General features: G+C 40.9%; 1 protein-coding gene and 1 pseudogene across 2 annotated transcripts in view; both read right to left on the bottom strand.

Annotated features, from left to right (window-relative positions):
* The window catches only part of RAB2A (RAB2A, member RAS oncogene family), a 109,813-nt gene that overhangs the window by 73,055 nt on the left and 14,077 nt on the right, over positions 1-22,681 (bottom strand). The window lies entirely within an intron of this gene.
* On the bottom strand, positions 19,585-20,069 carry LOC104660097 (annotated as a pseudogene). Its single transcript, XR_747666.2, has one exon. The product of XR_747666.2 is annotated as a ubiquinol-cytochrome-c reductase complex assembly factor 2 pseudogene (transcript).

Raw genomic sequence — 22,681 nt, 5'->3', positions numbered from 1 at the left:
AACAAAAACTTCTGGAAAGGAATCCCCTATAAACAGTTATTTTTGCTACTTTTCTAATAGAAATGGAAAATTAAAGAAAAAGCAACTATCTAGTCTTTTAAAAAAATTTATGCTGGGATCTCTGATAAAAACCCAATTTGAAATGGGGAGAAAAAACTATCTCCTGCCAATGGCTTTCATTCTGCACCAAGAACAAGGCCTGTGCACATCCTCTCCCTTTCTCTCCATGTAGACAGACATTCCACATTACAGATGCCGTCCTTTGTCACTCCATGTGAAGTAGCTCCAATCCCCAATCATTTTCTACCCATTAGTAGTTTTCGATCCACACCAAAAAAAAAAAAAAAAAAAAAAAAAAAAAAAAGACCCAAAAAACAAAAAACAAAAACAAAAAGCAACCCAAGCTGATGCTCAGGCCTCACACCTCCAGAGATTCTGACTGAATTGTGTAGTCGTTAAAAGCACTACCTGGGTGATCTTGGATAAACTACTTGGCCTTTGCACGCATCACTTTCAAAAATGAGGATAAGAACAATACATACTTCACAACAAGAGTTGTGAGAATTAAACCAGTTAACATATATAAAGCACTGAAAACATGTAGGAAGCACTATGTAATAACTTACCAGTATTATTATTTAATTTAACAAAGACAAAAATCCAACAAGGATCACCTCTTCACTTGAAGCTTCCTCTAGATGTCCATGTAGTTTATCCTTTCTTTACATCTTAGAGAAGTACTATATTCCTTTACCATTCAAAACTAGATCTCAGCCCTCTCTCCCTGTTTGGAGATCTAGCAACTCGTTTTTCTTGCATCTTTATTACCTGCTTCTCCATGGAAATCTTTTGACACATGCATTCAAGTCTCCCATCCTCGAACACACTCAAGAGAAGGTTGGTCAAGTCTTGTACATCAAATTCTCTTAGCTATCACAAATAGGAAATATCACTAACTAGAATCTTAAACCTGATAGAAGGTTTGAGAAGGCTTAAGAAAAAAGAGAAAGTCCAACACAAAGAATTACCCTGAGATTTTGGAGAGTACCTGTACAGATGACAAAGGTTATTTATTTGTTTTCCTAAACAAACAGAAAGCCATGCGCTCCCTCCACCTCTTCTAGTATTGCTCTGGATGTGATCTTTCCCTCAATGGACTTCAGAACACTTTATCTCTGAAACGATAATTATTATGTACTAACTTTTATCTTACACTACAGTTATTTAAATGCCTGTTTTTACAACATTTATAAACAAAGTTCCTTTGGGGCAAGATCTGTATTCCTATTCATCTTTTCATCCTCCAAAGCACCTAGAATGATCTGTTCAGCTAGTATTGATGAAGTATTTGTTTAATGAATAAAAACCAGATGTGCAAAACATTGTTTTTTAAGGCCTCATGTGGATATCTTGGATATACACAGATCATCACCACTCTGTCATTAATTGAAATCACTACACTTATTAATGCTGCTATTAGAGTTGCTACCATATCTTACCTTCTTCCTTTACTCAGGGTCGGAGTCACTGTCCCTCAGTAGGACACCATTGTGAGAGCTGAATATTAAATACCAAGTCAATGAGATAACAGTTATGAGTAGTACTCATTAAAAATCAGATTCCTGGTCGGGTGTGATGGGTTCACACCTATAATCCCAGTGCTTCAGGAGGCCAAGGCAGGAGGACTGAATGCTTGAGCCCAGGAGTTGGTGACCAGCCTGGGCAACATGGCACCTCTACAAAAAATAGGCTGGGTATGGTGGTGCATGGGAGTAGTCTCAGCTACTTGGAGGATGAGGTGGAAGGATCACCTGAGTTCAGGAGGCTCAGACGTTATTGTCCCACTGCACTACAGCCTGGGTGACAGTGTGAAACCTTGTCTTCAAAAATAAAAATTAAAAAAAAAAAAAACAGACAGATTCCTGAAGCCCCATCTCAGAGATTTAGTATGTCTTTGGTGGGGCCCAAGAACTAATTAAGTCCTCTGGTCATTTTAAGGCAAAGAGTCCTTACAAGTAGGTGCTGGGTATTCTACTGAAGTTCATTTTCCTTGTCCTAAACCAACTTCCCACTAATTGCAAGATTTGTCAATATTAGTGATGATTCTATTTTTACAATCACAAACCAAACAGCTTTAATTTAAAATATGTGAAAACGAGGTCAGGCATGGTGGCTCACAACTGTAATCCCAGTACTTTGGGAGGCCGGGGTGGGCAGACTGCTTGAGCTCACGAGTTCAAAACCAGCCTGGGCAATATGGTGAAACCCCGTGTCTACCAAAAACACAAAAAAAACTAGACATTTTGTAATTATATTATAAACTGAAAAATCATGAAACATGAAAAAATAAAGTCTGCCCTTTTCAAACAGAGTATTAATAAACAACAGGCTTTACAGTTGTAACACCAGTGTTCAAATTCATCTGGATAATTTCATAACCTGTGACCTCAGGCAAGTTAGTTACGGAAACTGAGCTCTACTTCCACATCTATAAAATTGCAAAATGAAAATACAGGCCAGGGGCTCACACCTATAATCCCAGCACTTTGGGAGGCGAAGGTGGTAGAATCACTTGAGGCAAGGAGTTTAAAGACCAGCCAGGGCAACATACGGAGACACCATCTCTATTTAAAAAACAAAAAGAAAAAAAAAGGCACTAGGGAAAAAAAAAAAAAGAAAATACAGCATTCCTATTTCAGAGGAATGTCATGAGGCTCAAGTGATAAAAGTGGTAGCATTTTGCAAATTTAAAGTTTTAATACAAATGTTAAACTGAGGATTCTTCAAGATGAGTACAGCTAAGAGAGCATTATCTTCAACTAAACTCACCTGACCACATTAAAAAACTTAAATGAATTGGGCTGGGCATGGTGGCTCATGCCTGTAATCCTAGCACTTTGGGAGGATGAGGCAGGCAGATCACCTGAGGTCAGGAGTTTGAGACCAGCCTGGCTAATACGGTGAAACCCTGTCTCTACTGAAAATATAAACATTAGCCAAAATAGCTTGAATCCGGGAGGTGGAGGCTGCAGTAAGTGGAGATCACACCACTACACTTCAGCCTGGGCAACAGAGGGAGAAAAAAGAAAAAAAGAAAAAAAAGAATTGAAGGAAATACCTGCAGTTTTATCACCTTTTTTTTTTTTTTTTTTTTTTTTGAGAAAGCGTCTCACTCTGTCGCCCAGGCTGGAGCGCAGTAGTGCGATCTCAGTTCACTGCAACCTCTGCCCCCCCAGTTCAAGCGATTCACCTGCCTCAGCCTCCCAAGTAGCTGGGATTACAGGCACCCGCCAACATGCCCAGCTAATTTTCGTATTTTTAGTAGAGACAGGGTTTCACCATACTGGACAGGCTGGTCTTCAACTGAACTCATGACTTCAAGTGATCCACCTGCCTCAGCCTCCCAAAGTGCTGGGATTACAGGCTTGAGCCACCATGCCCAGTCATCACTCTCTTTTTAAACAGAATGATTTCGGGATTGTTTTCATGCTGTTGGTTTGCCATATATTATCCCCTTGCCTCCAAGAGAATAATCTTCATTTCATCAGCTACATACTCTCTGGCGGTTTACTGTAGTAAACTGGATAATGGCCCCCCAAAAGATATGTCCAAGTCCTGACCCCAGAACCATGAATGTGACTTTATTTGGAAAAAGGACCTCTGCAGATGTAATTAAGGATCTCTAGATGAGCTCATCCTGGATTGAGGGTGGAGCCTAAATCCAAATGACAAGTGTCCTTCTAAGAGAAAGGCAGGAGACAAAGACACAGGGGAGAAAGCAAAGTGAAGGAAGACAAGGATAGAGAGTACAGTTCTGCTGCCAGAAGCCAAGGAATGCTTGGAGCCACAACAAGCTGGAAGAGACAAGGCAGGATTCTCCCCGGAGCCTTCTGAGAGAACGCATCTAAATCAGGCGTCTGGCCTCAAGAACTGTGAGAGAACACATTTCTGTGATTTTAAGCCACCAAGCTCATAAGTTGTTACAGCAGCCCTAAAAACCTAATACACTAATCAAGAGTCATCTTTCATTCCTAAGACTCTTACGTTGTTAGTTTCCCAGTTTTGTCGATTCTGTCTATAATAATTCCTACTGCGATCAGTAAGTTACTCAAACACAAGAAATACTGAGTGGTATGGGAAAAGGAAATTGGGAATACGGAGCATTTATCTGAGAAGGCTGTCCAGTGAAAGCTAGGAGGGAAGAGAAGAGACAGTTATTCAAAGAATATTAATTGAATGCATCATGCCTACTATATTTCAGGCATCAAGCTTGGTAATAAAAATAGTTTCCAAGAGGATGTAGCTTTAAGAACGTAAAACATCTTTCTCCTGGAAACTGCAAAGTGTAGAAAAAAGTATGCTAACAAAGCTGAGAGTTGCTAAAGAATCAATTAAAAAAAGAAACAGACAATATGAAGAACTAACCTTCTATCCTCTTTCCCTTGATAAAATCATCTACTACTATGTCTGTTTCTTTCTTTTACAGTATTAAAGTACACCCAGTATTAAAACACTTCTGGGATGAGACCAAAATCACAAAAATGAGTAAATGAGACATAAACTCAACTGAAAGCCTATGTTCCCATATGTCAGTATCTCTTACACATTGGGGCTCTGCATACATTTATTCAGTGTTCTTTCTTTTCCTTTTTTTGACGGAGTCTCGCTCTGTTGCCCAGGTTGGAGTGCACTGGCACGATCTCGGCTCACTGCAACCTCTGCCTCCTGGGTTCAAGCGATTCTCCTGCCTCAGCCTCCCGAGTAGCTAGAACTACAGGCACATGCCACCATGCCCAGCTAATTTTTTTGTATTTTTAGTAGAGATGGGGTTTCACCGTGTGAGCCACAATGGTCTCGATCTCCCAACCTCATGATCTGCCTGCCTCGGCCTCCCAAACGGCTGGGATTACAGGCATGAGACACCACACCCAGCCTATTCAGTGTTCTTCCTCTAATAATAACCAGCGACTTCTTTTGTCTACAGCTACTCATCTTCAAGATTTAACTCAAGTGTCATATCCTGGAGGAGGCTTTCCATAACACACACCTCTCTTTACAAAGGTAGAAGTATCTTCCTTTGTATTCTCCTGTTTTTTATTAAAATTTTTTTTTTCTCCTGATTTTTACTTATTTTTGGTGGTGGTGGTGGGGGGGTGCTGCTGCAGGCCACATCTGATTTTTTCAAAGATGAAAAATTATCTGGCTGTGAATGTATAATTTATTTAACTGTCTGGTTTCAGGGGAAAAACACAATAGCCTCTTGTCAACGCCAGAAGAGAAAGAACACTGACAAGTTTCTGTGATTATCTCACTCAGCATGGGTGTGACATGGACTCCAGGAAATCAAATCTAGACCTGTGTTTCAATCACTAGATGAAGTAGGCCTCATTGAAGGCCTAGACTTTAAAAATAGACTTATGAAGAACTGTAAGCGTATGATGTATTCAGAAACTACTTACTAAGCACCTTAAATGGATACACAATGGTTAATGGAGTTCTGTTCTTGTCGCCCAGGCTGGAGTGCAATGGTGCGATCTTAGCTCACTGCAACCTCTGCCTCCTGGGTTCAAGCAATTCTCCTGCTTCAGCCTGCCGAGTAGCTGGGATTACAGGTGCCTGCCACCACGCCCAGCTAATTTTTGTATTTTTAGTAGAGATGGGGTTTCATCACGTTGGCCAGGCTGATCTGGAACTCCTGACTTCAGGTGATCTGACCACCTCCCAAAGTGCTAGGATTATTCTTTATCCTGCATTATTTATGAAATCTCTTTACTTTTTTTTTTTTTTGAGACGGAGTCTCATTCTGTCGTCCAGGCTGGAGTGCAGTGGCGTGATCTCTGCTCACTGCAACCTCCACCTACCAGGTTCAAGCAATTCTCCTGCCTCAGCCTCCTGAGTAGCTGGGATTACAGGTGCGCGCCACCACGCCCAGCTAATTTTTGTATTTTTAGTAGAGACGGGGTTTCACCATGGTGGTCAGGCTCATCTCGAACCCCTGACCTCGTGATCCACCCACCTCGGCCTCCCAAAGTGCTGGGATTACAAGCGTGAGCCACTGCGCCCGGCCCAAAATCTCTTTACCTTTAACTCCCTTAAAGTTCTAATTTTTTCCCTTAGTTTTCACCTAATGTCCTTTTGTTGTCTCAGGATCACATCTAAGAAACCATATTACGGCCGGGCGCGGTGGCTCAAGCCTGTAATCCCAGCGCTTTGGGAGGCCGAGACGGGCGGATCACGAGGTCAGGAGTTCGAGACCATCCTGGCTAACACGGTGAAACCCAGTCTCTACTAAAAAATACCAAAAAAGCTAGTCGGGCGAGGTGGCTGGCGCCTGTGGTCCCAGCTACTCGGGAGGCTGAGGCAGGAGAATGGCGTAAACCCGGGAGGCGGAGCTTGCAGTGAGCTGAGATCCGGCCACTGCACTCCAGCCCGGGCGACAGAGCGAGACTCCGTCTCAAAAAAAAAAAAAAAAAAAACCATATTACATTTAACTGTCAGGCCTTCTTAAGGTTCCTCTTGGTTTTAACAGTTTCTCATGCTTTCCTTTTTTTTGATGTTCTTGAGTTTTGAGGAGTACTGATTAGGTATTTTGTAACATGCCCTGTGTTGAAATCTGTCTAATTTTTTCATGATTAGATTGGGATTATAAGTGTTTGGGAGCAAGCTGACAGAGAAAGATTACCATTTTCATCACATCATATCAAGGGTACATACTATCAATGTGACTGATCATTGTTGATTTTAACCTTCATAACATGGCTAAGGTAGTCTGTCAGGCTTCTCCAATGCAAAGGAACTTTCCCCCTCTTTTCCATACTGTATTCTTGGGAAGGAAGTTACTATGCACAGCCCACACTAGAAGAGTTGACTTCTGTCCCAGAGTTTTCACATAGGGAAAAGTTTTTTCCCTATTGTGTCTTATATAATGTCATCTCTCATCACCATATCCAATCTTCTGCCTTTCCATATTGTTTTAACATTACCATGTGTAGGCATTACTTTTACATTAAAAAAATGGGCCAGGCATCGTGGCTCACACCTGTAATTCCAGCACTTTGGGAGGCCGAGGTGGGCAGATAACTTGCGGTCAGAAGTTCCAGACCAGCCTGGCCAACACGGGGAAACCCCATCTCTACTGAAACTACAACAAAACTAGCCAGGTATAGTGGCACACACCTGTAATCCCAGCTACTTGAGAGGCTGAGGCATGGGAATCACCTGAACCTGTGAGACGGAAGTTGCGGTGAGCCAAGATGGCGCCACTGCACTTCAGCTTGAGCGAGAGAGGGAATCTGTCTCAAAAAGAAGAAGGGAGGGAGGAAGGGAAGGGGGCAGGCAGGAAGGCAGTATTTGAGGTATACACTTTTCAGAAATGGAAAAGTGCCTAAAAATTATCTTCATTTTTAACACTTTTCACTCCCTATGATATCCTTCACTAAATCCTGATCATTCCAGCTCTCATCTGTACATACCACTGGCCTTAGACAAGGCCTCTAGGAACCCCTTCTCTGGAACATTTTAATTACCATCTAACTATATACCCGTACCCTTCTAATCTATCCTACATGTGACTGCACCAGGAATGGATGAGAAAAAAAGAGAATGGATGAGTCAGAAGAAAAGGATTACATTTAACATCTAGTGTGTCTATGCCACTATATTACAATATGAATATATATGGTATTTGGTTTTAAAGTTAATTATAATTCTAGTTGTATAATCTTTCTTTTAAAAATTTCAATGCATTCCACTGTCTACTCTCAGAAGAGAGTTCAAACTCTACCTTAACCTGTCACATGTACCTCCCTAGGTCTACCATGTTTAATGGATTTATCTTTCCAGCCTTATTTCTCATAACAGCCTGACACAGGGTCTATACTAAAGTTAAACTGGACCATTCATATCAAGGACAGTACAAGGTGTGGAACTTAGCAGACAACTGCCTTCCTGTTTACTCCTATTTCTATATTTTGATTTTTTACCATTTCTACTTGTCAGAACCAGTTCAAATGTTATTGTACCCTATTTTCCAAGGAGGAAAAAGGCATTCCCCTTCTTACAAAATGCCACACTTTCTTGCAGTTCCTCAATCAGAGTCCTTATCATATTCTACAAGTACAGCTAGATTATAAACCCCTTAAGGGTAATGACGCATCAAATCTACTTTTTAAATCCTTCACAATTGTACTTAGTCCTACGTTTTATATTTGGTGAACTTACACCTTCTTCATTTCAAAATACAGGACCAATTTAAGAGATAACAAATATTCACTGGACTAGATTTGAATCCTGTGTATGACACTGAAAAAGTTGCTTCAGGTCTCTAGGTCTTGTTTGCTTATTTGTGTAACGGTAATTATACCACATCTTATTCATCGGTTATTGTGAGAAATAAAAGATAATATGTAATAAAAGAGATAATGCATCTAGGAAAAATCACTTCTTTTTCCTTTCCAAATACCTAAAGACAAGCTCACTTTATCTGCTAAGGCCAAATTGCTCTAAACGTACATACTTGATTAAGCACTTATCATATGGTACTTTTATTATCAATTTACATATCTAGCTTTACTCCTCAGGAGCAGCAACATTTGCCTTTTTGTATTTTGAAAACGACCTTGCACAGTGGACTGGCTTAAAAGCAGATGCTCAGGGAATGAATTAATATATCTCATGCTCACTGGAAAGATCACAAAGTAACAGACTATTCTATCAAACAACTCTAGCCTACATCTCAAGAAAAAAAGCTACCAATTTCTAAAAAAAACAAAAAACATTCAACAGTGGATTTTTCAGATGGGAAAATGATGCTAGAGAATGAAAACATGACTGCATTAAATTAGAGTTGTATCTATATTATTATCTGCCCCAAGTGTTATTTTCCTTTGAAAAGGTAGTGAGTACACTCATGTGCCAGTTATCAATTGACTGCCTTTTTGCTCCAAATCCACCCTTCACTGTCCTTCAAGTGAGACTGAAACCTTCCTACCTTGGCAGGGCACAGGGCATGACAGCTTCATCAGCACTCAGCAACCCTCTATGGCCATCTGCCCCTAGCACTCCTTCAGGTTGCTTTCCATGGAGTTCTCAGGCCACATACACACCATAGAAGGCTTCTCAAGCAGCTGTCCAGCCCATTTTAGTCCCTTAATGTCTCTGACATCCAGTAGGCCTCAGCCATGCCCCTCCAATGAGGTCTGAATGTCAGATCTGTTCCTTCCTTCCGTGCTCTGCATAGCCTTAGAGGTAGTGACTACTACCCTAACTGCTGTTACTACAGTCTTCAGAATTCTCTCTACGTCTCAGCCAATTCCCCCATTACTCTAATCCTACGTTACAGTTAAGGATTGTTTACATTAGACTTTCTCTGTTCAAATTCCTGTGTAGTTTCTGTTTCCTAATTGAACTCTAAATGATACAACTAGCATGAATAATAATATCCTTCATTAGATAAGCCAAATTTAATTTGGTAAAGTTGAGGGTATTTGAATATTGGTAAAATTTAAATTTTCTTAGGAAAGACATAGTTTCTCTTTAAGTGCAGTATTTTGGCAAATACAAAGCTAGATATGATTTAAATCTTAAAAAACTGGAAAACAGAGCATTCAATAATTTTATTAGGGAATACATTACAGAGATATTAAATCTGATAGCAAGTAAGAATGTGGCAAAAATGGCATCCCTATTCCTTTCTTCCTCCCAACTCGTGGAACTTTCCTCACTAGTTTATCTTAATAGTGGAAAATGGCTAGAATGTTTAAGAAAAATCAGGAAGAATAAACTGGGCTATATGGCCAGGTATGGTGGCTCATGCTTGTAATCCCAGCACTGGGAGGCTGAGGTGGGAGAAATGCTTGAGGCCAGCAGTTTGAGACCAGTCTGGGCAACACAGTGAGATCCTATCTCTATAAAAAATCAAAAATTAGCTAGCCGTGGCGGTGTGCACCTGCAGTCCCAACTACTCAGGAGGCTGAGATGGGAGGATTGCTTGAGCCAGGGAGGTCAAGGCTGCAGTGAGCCATGATCACGCCACTGCACTCCCACTGGGCAACAGAGTGAGACTCTGCCTGAAAATAAACAAATAAAATAAAATAAAAACGAAAACAGTTATAAATACCTCTTAGAATTGTAGGATGTCAGTTTTGTTGGAACTAGAGAGGTCCTCTGGTGTGATGTGTTTTAGACAGCCATACTAGTCAGGTCATGAAACCAATTTAGTGGATTGGAACTAGCATTAAAAAAGAATTAGATGGGCCAAGGGCGGTGCCTCACGCCTGTAATCCCAGCACTTCAGGAGGCCAAGGTGGGTGGATTACCTGAGGTTAGGAGTTCAAGACCAGCCTGACCAACATGGTGAAAAACCCTGTCTCTACTAAAAATACAAAATTAGCTGGGTGTGGTAGCACATGCCTGTAATCCCAGCTACTTGGGAGGCTGGGGCACGAGAATCGCTTGTACCTGGGAGGCAGAGGTTGCAGTGAGCTGAGATCATGCCACTGCACTCCAGCCCAGGCAACAAGAGCAAAACTCTGTTTCCAAAAAAAAATTATAACAAAATAACAAATATGTATACGATTAGAATAAGCACACTTAGAAATTTTTGTTTTGGGATGGCCGAATAGGAACAGCTCCAGTCTCCAACTCCCAGCGCGAGCGACACAGAAGACTGGTGATTTCTGCATTTTCAACTGAGGTACTGGGGTCATCTCACTAGGGAGTGCCGGACAATCGGTGCTGGTCAGCTGCTGCAGCCTGACCAGCGAGACCTGAAGCAGGGCGAGGCATCACCTCACCTGGAAGCGCAAGGGGGAAGGGAATCCGTTTTCCTAGCCAGGGGAACTGAGACACACAACACCTGGAAAATCGGGTAACTCCCACCCCAGTACCGCACTTTAAGCAAACAGGCACACCAGGAGAATATATCCCACACCTGGCCGGGAAGGTCCCAAGCCCACGGAGCCTCCCTCATAGCTAACACAGCAGTCTGCGGCGATCTATCAGCAAGGCAGCAGGGAGGCTGGGGGAGGGGCGCTTGCCATTGCAGAGGCTTAAGTAGGTAAACAAAGCCTCTGGGAAGCTCGAACTGGGTGGAGCTCACAGCAGCTCAAGGAAACCTGCAGGTCTCTGTAGTCTCCACCTCTGGGGACAGCGCACAGCTGAAGACCAACAGGGGAAGCAGCGGGGGCCAGTGCAGACGCGAACGACTCTGTCTGACAGCTTTGGGGAGAGCCCTGGATCTCCCAACGCGGAGGTTGAGATCTGAGAACAGACAGACTGCCTGCTCAGGTGGGTCCCTGACCCCTGAGTAGCCTAGCTGGGAGACATCCCCCACTAGGGGCAGTCTGACACCCCACACCTCACACGGTGGAGTACACCCCTGAGAGGAAACTTCCAAAGGAAGAATCAGACAGGTACACTCGCTGTTCAGCAATATTCTATCTTCGGCAACCTCTGCTGCTGATACCCAGGCAAACAGGGTCTGGAGTGGACCTCAAGCAATCTCCAACAGACCAACAGACAGTCCTTCTGACTGTCAGAAGGAAAACTATCAAACAGGAAGGACACCTATACCAAAACCCCATCAGTACGTCACCATCATCAAAGACCGGAGACAGATAAAACCACAAAGATGGGGAAGAAGCAGGGCAGAAAAGCTGGAAATTCAAAAAATAAGAGCGCATCTCCCCCTGCAAAGGAGCGCAGCCCATCGCCAGCAACAGATCAAAGCTGGTCAGAGAATGACTTTGACGAGATGAGAGAAGAAGGCTTCAGTCCATCAAACTTCTCAGAGCTAAAGGAGGAATTAAGTACCCAGCACAAAGAAACTAAAAATCTTGAAAAAAGAGTGGAAGAATTGACAGCTAGACTAGTTAATGCAGAGAAGATCATAAACGAAATGACAGAGATGAAAACCATGACACGAGAAATACGTGACAAATGCACAAGCTTCAGTAACCGACTCCATCAAATGGAAGAAAGAGTATCAGCGATTGAGGATCAAATGAATGAAATGAAGCGAGAAGAGAAAGCAAAAGAAAAAAGAAGAAAAAGAAATGAACAAAGCCTGCAAGAAGTATGAGATTATGTAAAAAGACCAAATCTACGTCTGATTGGGGTGCCTGAAAGTGAGGGGGAAAATGGAACCAAGTTGGAAAACACTCTTCAGGATATCATACAGGAGAACTTCCCCAAGCTAGTAGGGCAGGCCAACATTCAAATTCAGGAAATACAGAGAACGCCACAAAGATACTCCTCGAGAAGAGCAACTCCAAGACACATAATTGCCAGACTCACCAAAGTTGAAATGAAGGAAAAAATTTTAAGGGCAGCCAGAGAGAAAGGTCGGGTTACCCACAAAGGGAAGCCCATCAGACTAACAGCAGATCTCTCGGCAGAAACTCTACAAGCCAGAAGAGAGTGGGGGCCAATATTCAACGTTCTTAAAGAAAAGAATTTTAAACCCAGAATTTCATATCCAGCCAAACTAAGTTGCATAAGTGAAGGAGAAATAAAATCCTTTACAGATAAGCAAATGCTTAGAGATTTTGTCACCACCAGCCCTGCCTTACAAGAGACCCTGAAGGAAGCACTAAACATGGAAAGGAACAACCGGTACCAGCCATTGCAAAAACATGCCAAAATGTAAAGACCATCGAGGCTAGGAAGAAACTGCATCAACTAACGAGCAAAATAACCAGTTAATATTATAATGGCAGGATCAAGTTCACACATAACAATATTAATCTTAAATGTAAATGGACTAAATGTCCAATTAAAAGACACAGACTGGCAAACTGGATAAAGAGTCAAGACCCATCAGTCTGCTGTATTCAGGAGACCCATCTCACATGCAGAGACATACATAGGCTCAAAATAAAGGGATGGAGGAAGATCTACCAAGCAAATGGAGAACAAAAAAAAGCAGGGGTTGCAATCCTAGTCTCTGATAAAACAGACTTTAAACCATCAAAGATCAAAAGAGACAAAGAAGGCCATTATATAATGGTAAAGGGATCAATTCAACAGGAAGAGCTAACTATCCTAAATATATATGCACCCAATACAAGAGCACCCAGATTCATAAAGCAAGTCCTTAGAGACTTACAAAGAGACTTAGACTCCCATACAATAATAATGGGAGACTTCAACACTCCACTGTCAACATTAGACAGATCAACGAGACAGAAAGTTAACAAGGATATCCAGGAATTGAACTCATCTCTGCACCAAGCGGACCTAATACACATCTACAGAACTCTCCACCCCAAATCAACAGAATATACATTCTTCTCAGCACCACATCGCACTTCTTCCAAAACTGACCACATAGTTGGAAGTAAAGCACTCCTCAGCAAATGTGAAAGAAGAGAAATTATGACAAACTGTCTCTCAGACCACAGTGCAATCAAACTAGAACTCAGGACTAAGAAACTCAATCAAAACCGCTCAACTACATGGAAACTGAACAACCTGCTCCTGAATGACTACTGGGTACATAACGAAATGAAGGCAGAAATAAAGATGTTCTTTGAAACCAATGAGAACAAAGATACAACATACCAGAATCTCTGGGACACATTTAAAGCAGTGTGTAGAGGGAAATTTATAGCACTAAATGCCCACAAGAGAAAGCAGGAAAGATCTAAAATCGACACTCTAACATCACAATTAAAAGAACTAGAGAGGCAAGAGCAAACACATTCAAAAGCTAGCAGAAGGCAAGAAATAACTAAGATCAGAGCAGAACTGAAGGAGATAGAGTCACAAAAAACCCTCCAAAAAATCAATGAATGCAGGAGTTGGTTTTTTGAAAAGATCAACAAAATTGACAGACCGCTAGCAAGACTAATAAAGAAGAAAAGAGAGAGGAATCAAATAGACGCAATAAAAAATGATAAAGGGGATATCACCACTGACCCCACAGAAATACAAACTACCATCAGAGAATACTATATACACCTCTACGCAAATCAACTAGAAAATCTAGAAGAAATGGATAATTTCCTGGACACTTACACTCTCCCAAGACTAAACCAGGAAGAAGTTGAATCCCTGAATAGACCAATAGCAGGCTCTGAAATTGAGGCAACAATTAATAGCCTACCCACCAAAAAAAGTCCAGGACCAGATAGATTCACAGCTGAATTCTACCAGAGGTACAAGGAGGAGCTGGTACTATTCCTTCTGAAACTATTCCCATCAATAGAAAAAGAGGGAATCCTCCCTAACTCATTTTATGAGGCCAACATCATCCTGATACCAAAGCCTGGCAGAGACACAACAAAAAAAGAGAATTTTAGACCAATATCCCTGATGAACATCGATGCAAAAATTCTCAATAAAATACTGGCAAACCGGATTCAGCAGCACATCAAAAAGCTTATCCACCATGATCAAGTGGGCTTCATCCCTGGGATGCAAGGCTGGTTCAACATTCGCAAATCAATAAACGTAATCCAGCATATAAACAGAACCAAAGACAAGAACCACATGATTATCTCAATAGATGCAGAAAAGGCTTTTGACAAAATTCAACAGCCCTTCATGCTAAAAACGCTCAATAAATTCGGTATTGATGGAACGTACCTCAAAACAATAAGAGCTATTTATGACAAACCCACAGCTAATATTATTCTGAATGGGCAAAAACTGGAAAAATTCCCTTTGAAAACTGGCACAAGACAGGGATGCCCTCTCTCACCACTCCTATTCAACATAGTGTTGGAAGTTCTGGCTAGGGCAATCAGGCAAGAGAAAGAAATAAAGGGTATCCAGTTAGGAAAAGAAGAAGTCAAATTGTCCCTGTTTGCAGATGACATGATTGTATATTTAGAAAACCCCATTGTCTCAGCGCAAAATCTCCTTAAGCTGATAAGCAACTTCAGCAAAGTCTCAGGATACAAAATTAATGTGCAAAAATCACAAGCATTCTTATACACCAGTAATAGACAAGCAGAGAGCCAAATCAGGAATGAACTTCCATTCACAATTGCTTCAAAGAGAATAAAATACCTAGGAATCCAACTTACAAGGGATGTAAAGGACCTCTTCAAGGAGAACTACAAACCACTGCTCAGTGAAATCAAAGAGGACACAAACAAATGGAAGAACATACCATGCTCATGGATAGGAAGAATCAATATCGTGAAAATGGCCATACTGCCCAAGGTTATTTATAGATTCAATGCCATCCCCATCAAGCTACCAATGAGTTTCTTCACAGAATTGGAAAAAACTGCTTTAAAGTTCATATGGAACCAAAAAAGAGCCCGCATTTCCAAGACAATCCTAAGTCAAAAGGACAAAGCTGGAGGCGTCATGCTACCTGACTTCAAACTATACTACAAGGCTACAGTAACCAAAACAGTATGGTACTGGTACCAAAACAGAGATATAGACCAATGGAACAGAACAGAGTCCTCAGAAATAATACCACACATCTACAGCCATCTGATCTTTGACAAACCTGAGAGAAACAAGAAATGGGGAAAGGATTCCTTATTTAATAAATGGTGCTGGGAAAATTGGCTAGCCATAAGTAGAAAGCTGAAACTGGATCCTTTCCTTACCCCTTATACGAAGATTAATTCAAGATGGATTAGAGACTTACATGTTAGACCTAATACCATAAAAACCCTAGAAGAAAATCTAGGTAGTACCATTCAGGACATAGGCATGGGCAAGGACTTCATGTCGAAAACACCAAAGGCAACGGCAGCAAATGCCAAAATTGACAAATGGGATCTAATTAAACTAAAGAGCTTCTGCACAGCAAAAGAAACTACCATCAGAGTGAACAGGCAACCTACAGAATGGGAGAAAATTTTTGCAACCTACTCATCTGACAAAGGGCTAATATCCAGAATCTACAAAGAACTCAAACAAATATACAAGAAAAAAACAAACAACCCCTCAAAAAGTGGGCAAAGGATATGAACAGACATTTCTCAAAAGAAGACATTCATACAGCCAACAGACACATGAAAAAATGCTCATCATCACTCGCCATCAGAGAAATGCAAATCAAAACCACAATGAGATACCATCTCACACCAGTTAGAATGGCAATCATTAAGAAGTCAGGAAACAACAGTTGTTGGAGAGGATGTGGAGAAATAGGAACACTTTTACACTGTTGGTGGGATTGTAAACTAGTTCAACCATTATGGAAAACAGTATGGCAATTCCTCAAGGATCTAGAACTAGATGTACCATATGACCCAGCCATCCCACTACTAGGTATATACCCAAAGGATTATAAATTATTCTACTACAAAGACACATGCACACGTATGTTTATTGCGGCACTATTCACAATAGCAAAGACTTGGAATCAACCCAAATGTCCATCTGTGACAGACTGGATTAAGAAAATGTGGCACATATACACCATGGAATACTATGCAGCCATTAAAAAGGATGAGTTTGCGTCCTTTGTAGGGACATGGATGCAGCTGGAAACCATCATTCTTAGCAAACTATCACAAGAAGAGAAAACCAAACACCGCATGTTCTCACTCATAGGTGGGAACTGAACAATGAGATCACTTGGACTCGGGAAGGGGAACATCACACACTGGGGCCTATCATGGGGAGGTGGGAGGGGGGAGGGATTGCATTGGGGAGTTATACATGATATAAATGATGAATTGATGGGTGCTGACGAGTTGATGGGTGCAGCACACCAACATGGCATAAGTATACATATGTAACAAACCTGCACGTTATGCACATGTACCCTAGAACTTAAAGTATAATAAAAAAAAAAAAAGAAAGAAATTTTTGTTTTGGAGATATACATGCATTTACACACATGAACCCTAGATTGCAATGTAAAATATACTTTATACTGTGGCTTATAAAAAACAAACCTAGAAATTACTGTGTAGTGTCTGATCCAACTCATATACAACAAAAGATCTCATCCACATTTTTGCTAGTACTGACAGTAAAATAGATAAACTGGGAAGAATCTGGAATACTTTTATTCTCTTTTAATTGATATTTACGAGGACAGAGATATTTACAAGGACAGAGATCAAAGAAAAAATTTGAATCATTTGTTGGCAATTTAACATAAATAATAAGAGGCAGAAACTCAAAATCAAGTTTTTTGATTCTAAGTCATAGTTTCTTTTCCCACTGGTCCACTCAACCTCCTGAATTTGTTCTTTCCCAGATACATGCTGCTATTTGCAATCAATACATTTGCTAACTAAAAAGAAAGTTATCTCACTTTCCAGCTAGCAATACTAGGGATGAAAGGAACATTCTATAAGTGAAATGATTCTGACACTGCAGAAATTTAATAAAGAGAAATGTTTTTAAAAGAACACTATTTCCACTATGCTGACTTTATCCCAAATAATACTGTTCCAATTAGGTCACCTATGTGACCTAATATACACAATTAATGTTGGTTAGGCTGTTGAACTGTAAGTACCTGAAATATATACCAAAGTCAAAATTAAATATTCTTTCTAAATTCATACTTTTAATGGAAGGTAATTTGGCAGTGCCTATCAAAATGCAAAATGTAACTACCAGTGACCCAGAAATTTTACTTCTTGCACAAATGCACAAGAAGGCTAACAGCAACATTGTCTATAACGATATTCATCAAAGCAGGTGTAGGTGGACATTTGCTGTTTCTCGCTACCTAGCATCAGAGCACTCTTCTTTGAGATCCCTAGCAGCTAGGGCAGGGAGATATGTGTCCTTGACTGAGCCAATCAGATACTCCTATCTAGAACTTAGAATCTTGAAAAAGTGCTGCAATATCAAGGACCATCAACAGACAATACATGGTGGCTACAGTGGAAATGAGAGCAGTGGAGGCCAGTGGTATGCATCCAGCATCTTCTCAAGCAGGCCGTACTGACAACAGCAATTTTGCTGTGCCTTGCCTTTCTTCATTTTGCCCATCTTCAAATTTGATTTTATTGCTTTCCCGTCTGTGAACCATCCAATCTTTCCAATAAAATCATCTGTTTACAGTAACCAGAATTGGTTTCTGTTATTTGCTACCACAGACCTCAACTAACAGAAATCAGAAGCTGATAAATTGTGGTTTGTCCATCTAGAGTTTTTAAAAAATGAGAGAGATTTACATGTGGTGATACAGAAAGACACTCAAGATTTACCCTCAAATGAAAAAAATAAAACTCTAGAACAGTAGTGATTGTATAATCTTACTGGTAGAATTGGGGCACATGTACACATACACAGGCTTACAGAGGTACAGAAAATTTCTGGAAGGATGTTTACTATGCTTGCTTACATATGTAAAGTGTGAAGAGGAACTTTCATCAACACTATATAAGCAGTACTTTTATTGACTTCATCCAACTACCTCCATAGTGTCACTGCATTTAAATAACCAGCAAAACTTCTAGTGTGACCAAATATAGCTACTTTAAATGTTGATCTGGTAAGAAAATTACAAGAAAGCCTGCAAGTAAAATAATGCACTGTGAAATAGAAAATTTTGATTTCTTTCTCCTCCCTGTGTCTAAAAATCTCTGAAGAATACTACTAAGTAGTACTTTTTAATAAGACTTATTCATGGCTAAGGCTGAAAATTCAGTCACACTTAAGTCCAATATGATTTTTCTACTTCTCCTACAAATTCTCCAAGAAATGAGACTTTAAGCCAGAAAGAATGGGGGGAAAGGCCAAGCAAGAGAAAAAAAAAAAAACAAAAAAAAGATTAAATGGTGAATGAGGCTTATTACTGTACAAATATCTGAGTTGAGGGTAGAAATTTGCCCCACTTAGAGAATGGGGAAGGGAATAATGCTCCTTAATGCAGATATCCAGAGGGTTAAGCAATCCCTTAAACTATGACACACAATGGTCTTCACAGTATAGTCCCAAGATTCCTTAGTGTTAATGATCATATCCCTTTCCCCCAGTCCTGATGAAAACCCTTTATTGCCACATTTTGTACATCACTCCTGGTATAAAGTCATTAAACCTTCTTGGCAAAATAAGTATGAGGAGCCAGCCCAGTATTTCTCATGTAATATAAAGATGTGGCAAAAGTACAAACTGATTCTACTGATTAGGTGGACAATTATTTAAACAAGTTATACCAAATCTGTACCTATCACCTGATTTTTCATTTGTTATTTATGTTTTATTTTAAAGAGAGAATTTTACTACACTGCCCAGGCTGGAGGGCAGTGGCTACTCATAGGCGTGATCATGGTACATTGCAGCCCTGAACTCCTAGCCTCAAACAATCCTCCTATCTCAGCCTTCCACGTAGCCAGGACTACAGGAACATTCCACCACGTCTGGTTATTGATTTTTCATTTGGAAAAAGGGGTTAATAGTTACCTACTAAGATTACTGTGAGAACACATATGAATGTCACAACATAGTACCAGCATACAGTAAGCGGGTGCTCAATAAAGGTTTACTGACAATCTGAAATCTAAGCCTGTCCACATACCTTTAGTACTTCGTACGTATTTTTATTACATTTTCTTGTAGTTATTGTGGCAAACTGATCTTCCCTGTAGGGTGGGACAGTCTTCATTTTTTGAACTCCAGCACAGGGACTGCCCACAATAGTATCTATTTTTTTTTTTTTTTCCGCGGGAAACTGGGGCAGTTTTATGGACGATGGCAATGTACAAGACTCCACACCTAGGTATGTGGGCGAGGTAAGGCCTGAGTTCAGGCCTTATGATCCTCCTCCAGACCCTTGGAGGAAAACTTCTCCTGCAGTTTCTTCCACATGCTTTTATCTATTTCCTTAAGCTCTTCCAAGGTGTCTGTGGACAGGATCACCTTGTACTCTTCCAACGACAGGTCACTGAAGCTGGTGTCTCTGGGGCGAGGGTACTTGGGTTTGTAGTAGTTTGTATGGAGTCGCGCTAAGCTCTGGTACATCTGATCACAGGTCTCAGGCTCTGCAACCTGGGTATTCTCTCCCTCCCGAAAGGCCTGTGCTACCAGCTGTCGTGGGTAAGCGCCAAAGTCCCGGCCCCGTTTGGTCTCCTCCACTGGCCATTTCTCACAGAGCTTAAGAAAAGGCCGGTACCGGCTGGCCACCATTTTGGGCCCCCAGTAGTATCTTTTTGTTGTTGTTGTGTTTTGTTTTTGAGACAGAAGTCTTGCTCTGTCGCCCAGGCTGGAGTGTAGTGGTGCGATCCCAGTTCACTGCAACCTCCGCCTTCAAGTGATTCTCCTGCCTCAGTCTCCCGAGTAGCTGGGATTAGGCACCCATCACCACGCCCAGCTAATTTTTATATTTTAGTAGAGATGGGGTTTTGCCATGTTGGTCAGGCTGGTCTTGAACTCCTGATCTCAACCAATCCACCCGCCTTGGCCACCCAAAATGCTGGAATTACAGATATGAGCCACCACGCCTGGCCCACAATAGTATCTTAAATTTCTTTAAGAGGAAGAAGAAAAAAAATCAACTGCAAATCTCTATCCTTTGCATAAACTCCACCTTCCACGCCTTCATATGTGTCAATCAAACTCCTACTCCAGCACAAGTTAACTTACCAGTGAACAAGCTCTTTCCATTTTATGAAGAGTCCAACTGTATGTCTTCTACTCATGGTCCTGGTATGAGTCCCTCTTTTATATGTCAGTCACCTAAGTATCTGAAAGTCATTATTATATTCTCCTTTAAGTCTTCTTTTTAAGGTTAAAATGGTTCAGATACTCAACAATTCCTAAAATGTCATGAATGTTATAGCCTTCATACCAGTGTTACTGGTCTCCTGAGCATGAACTCCTGTTTGTAGATATTTCTTTAAAACAAGATTTTCAGAACTGAATTGCAGTTGAGGCCTGACAGGGTAGAACCTGCCTTATCCGTACACTATACTTTTACTAATCTAGCATCACATTTATTCTTTGGTTCACTTTATTACTTATCTGACTCATATGAATCAAGTAATGTAAAACTAAGTTTTTAGACATGTGTGGATATCGAACCAGCTGACCTCCATTTTGTATTTGTATGGTTATTTCACAAGCAAATACTGGGTTTTAACTTCATTTTTATTTAATTCAATTTTGCTAAAATTTGGACAATCATTCTGCCTACCAAGGTCCCTTTGGATTCTGTCAGTTAAAATCCAAATTATATATTAGCTCTTTCAACCAAATTGAACTGCGTCCAAGTTGTTGCTAACATCAGAAGTAAAAAATTCAGGATTGCACGTAGCAGCATGCTCCTTCCAGCTTGCCTACATGGCAGTCCTTTATGGACACAGTTCTTAAACCAGATGAAAATCCCTGTAGCAGGCTGTGTGCGGTGGCCCATGTATACAATCCCAGCACTTGGGGAGGCCAAGGAGTACAGACTGCTTGAGCCCAGGAATTTGAGACCAGCCTAGGCAACATAGTGAGACCTTGTCTCTACAAAAAATACAAAAATAGCCGGCTGTAGTCCCATGCACTTGTAGTCCCAGCTACTCAGGAGGCCAAGGTGGGAGGATCGCTTGAGCCCGGGAGACGGAGGTTGCAGTGAGCTGAGACTGTGCCACTGCACTTCAGCCTGGGCAACAGAGCAAGACTCCGTCTCGGGAAGAAAAAAAAAAGATCCATGTAGCTATGAATCCAGTAGAATTTCTTCACCTCACACCCAAGTTTATCCTGAGCAAGTATAACAAATACCTTTACATAGAGGACTGGTGACTCAATTCATCAGGTATACATTATTATTGCTTTAATTTATAACTTTTTAGCTATTTATTAGTTTTTGTGTCAAGTAAAGCCTTGAGCATAAGTAATCTGGGACACATATACTTTTACTTTGCCCTTTGACATAGTTAAAACTGAACTAATAATACTTTATCCAAAGAAAGAAGACAACCACTGATTAACAGATTTATTTATATCAAAGACTTCTATAGAGCTACAAAACCACCTCTTTCCAAAGGGGTTCAAAATTGACTGAAATCATTCAAGTGGTACCACAAGTACCAAGAGTGAGTGTAGAAGAAATCAATGTAGGCCGGGAACGGTGGCTCATGCCTGTAATTACAGTACTTTAGGAGGCCAAGGCGGGTGGTTCACCTCAGGTCAGGAGTTCAAGGCCGGCTTGACCAACATGGTGAAACCTTGTCTCTACTAAAAATACAAAAAAATTAGTTGGGCATGGCAGCTGGCACCTGTAATCCCAGCTATTCGGGAGGGTGTGGCAGGAGAATCGCTTGAACCCAGGAGGTGGAGTTTGCAGTGAACCAAGATCACACCATTATACTACAGCCTGGGCAACAAGAGCGAAAATCTGTCTAAAGAATAAAAAAAAAATCAAGGTAGAAAACAACTACTGGCTTTCCCATCTCTTCCTTGAAGACTAGTGAAAAATAGTACCTCCTTGATATTCTTCTCAATCTCAAGTGGATCGTGAGGACACCTGAGATAGAAAAGTACTTTTTCTTTTATTGAGTCAAGGAGGACAACAGAATCAAGGAGAGCCATTTTGTGGTTAACACATGTTCAGCAGAGTGAACAGCTTTTTTTCTATAGGCAAGACCAACTCCACTAAATTTTAGAATGCTCAACAGATAGGAAACATTATCTCTAAGGTATTACTATTAATAAAGCACTGTGTAGCTTACAAGGCACCTTCACATATTATTTACTTTAAGCTCACAAAAATCCTGTGAGGTAGATAATCCAGGCATTGCTATTGGTTTTTCCAAATGAG

The sequence above is a fragment of the Rhinopithecus roxellana genome, chromosome 9, assembly GCF_007565055.1.
Source record: "Rhinopithecus roxellana isolate Shanxi Qingling chromosome 9, ASM756505v1, whole genome shotgun sequence".
Classification (NCBI taxonomy): Eukaryota; Metazoa; Chordata; class Mammalia; order Primates; family Cercopithecidae; genus Rhinopithecus; species Rhinopithecus roxellana.
Note: the sequence above shows the minus strand (reverse complement) of the source record. Positions and strands in the feature narration are given on the sequence as shown.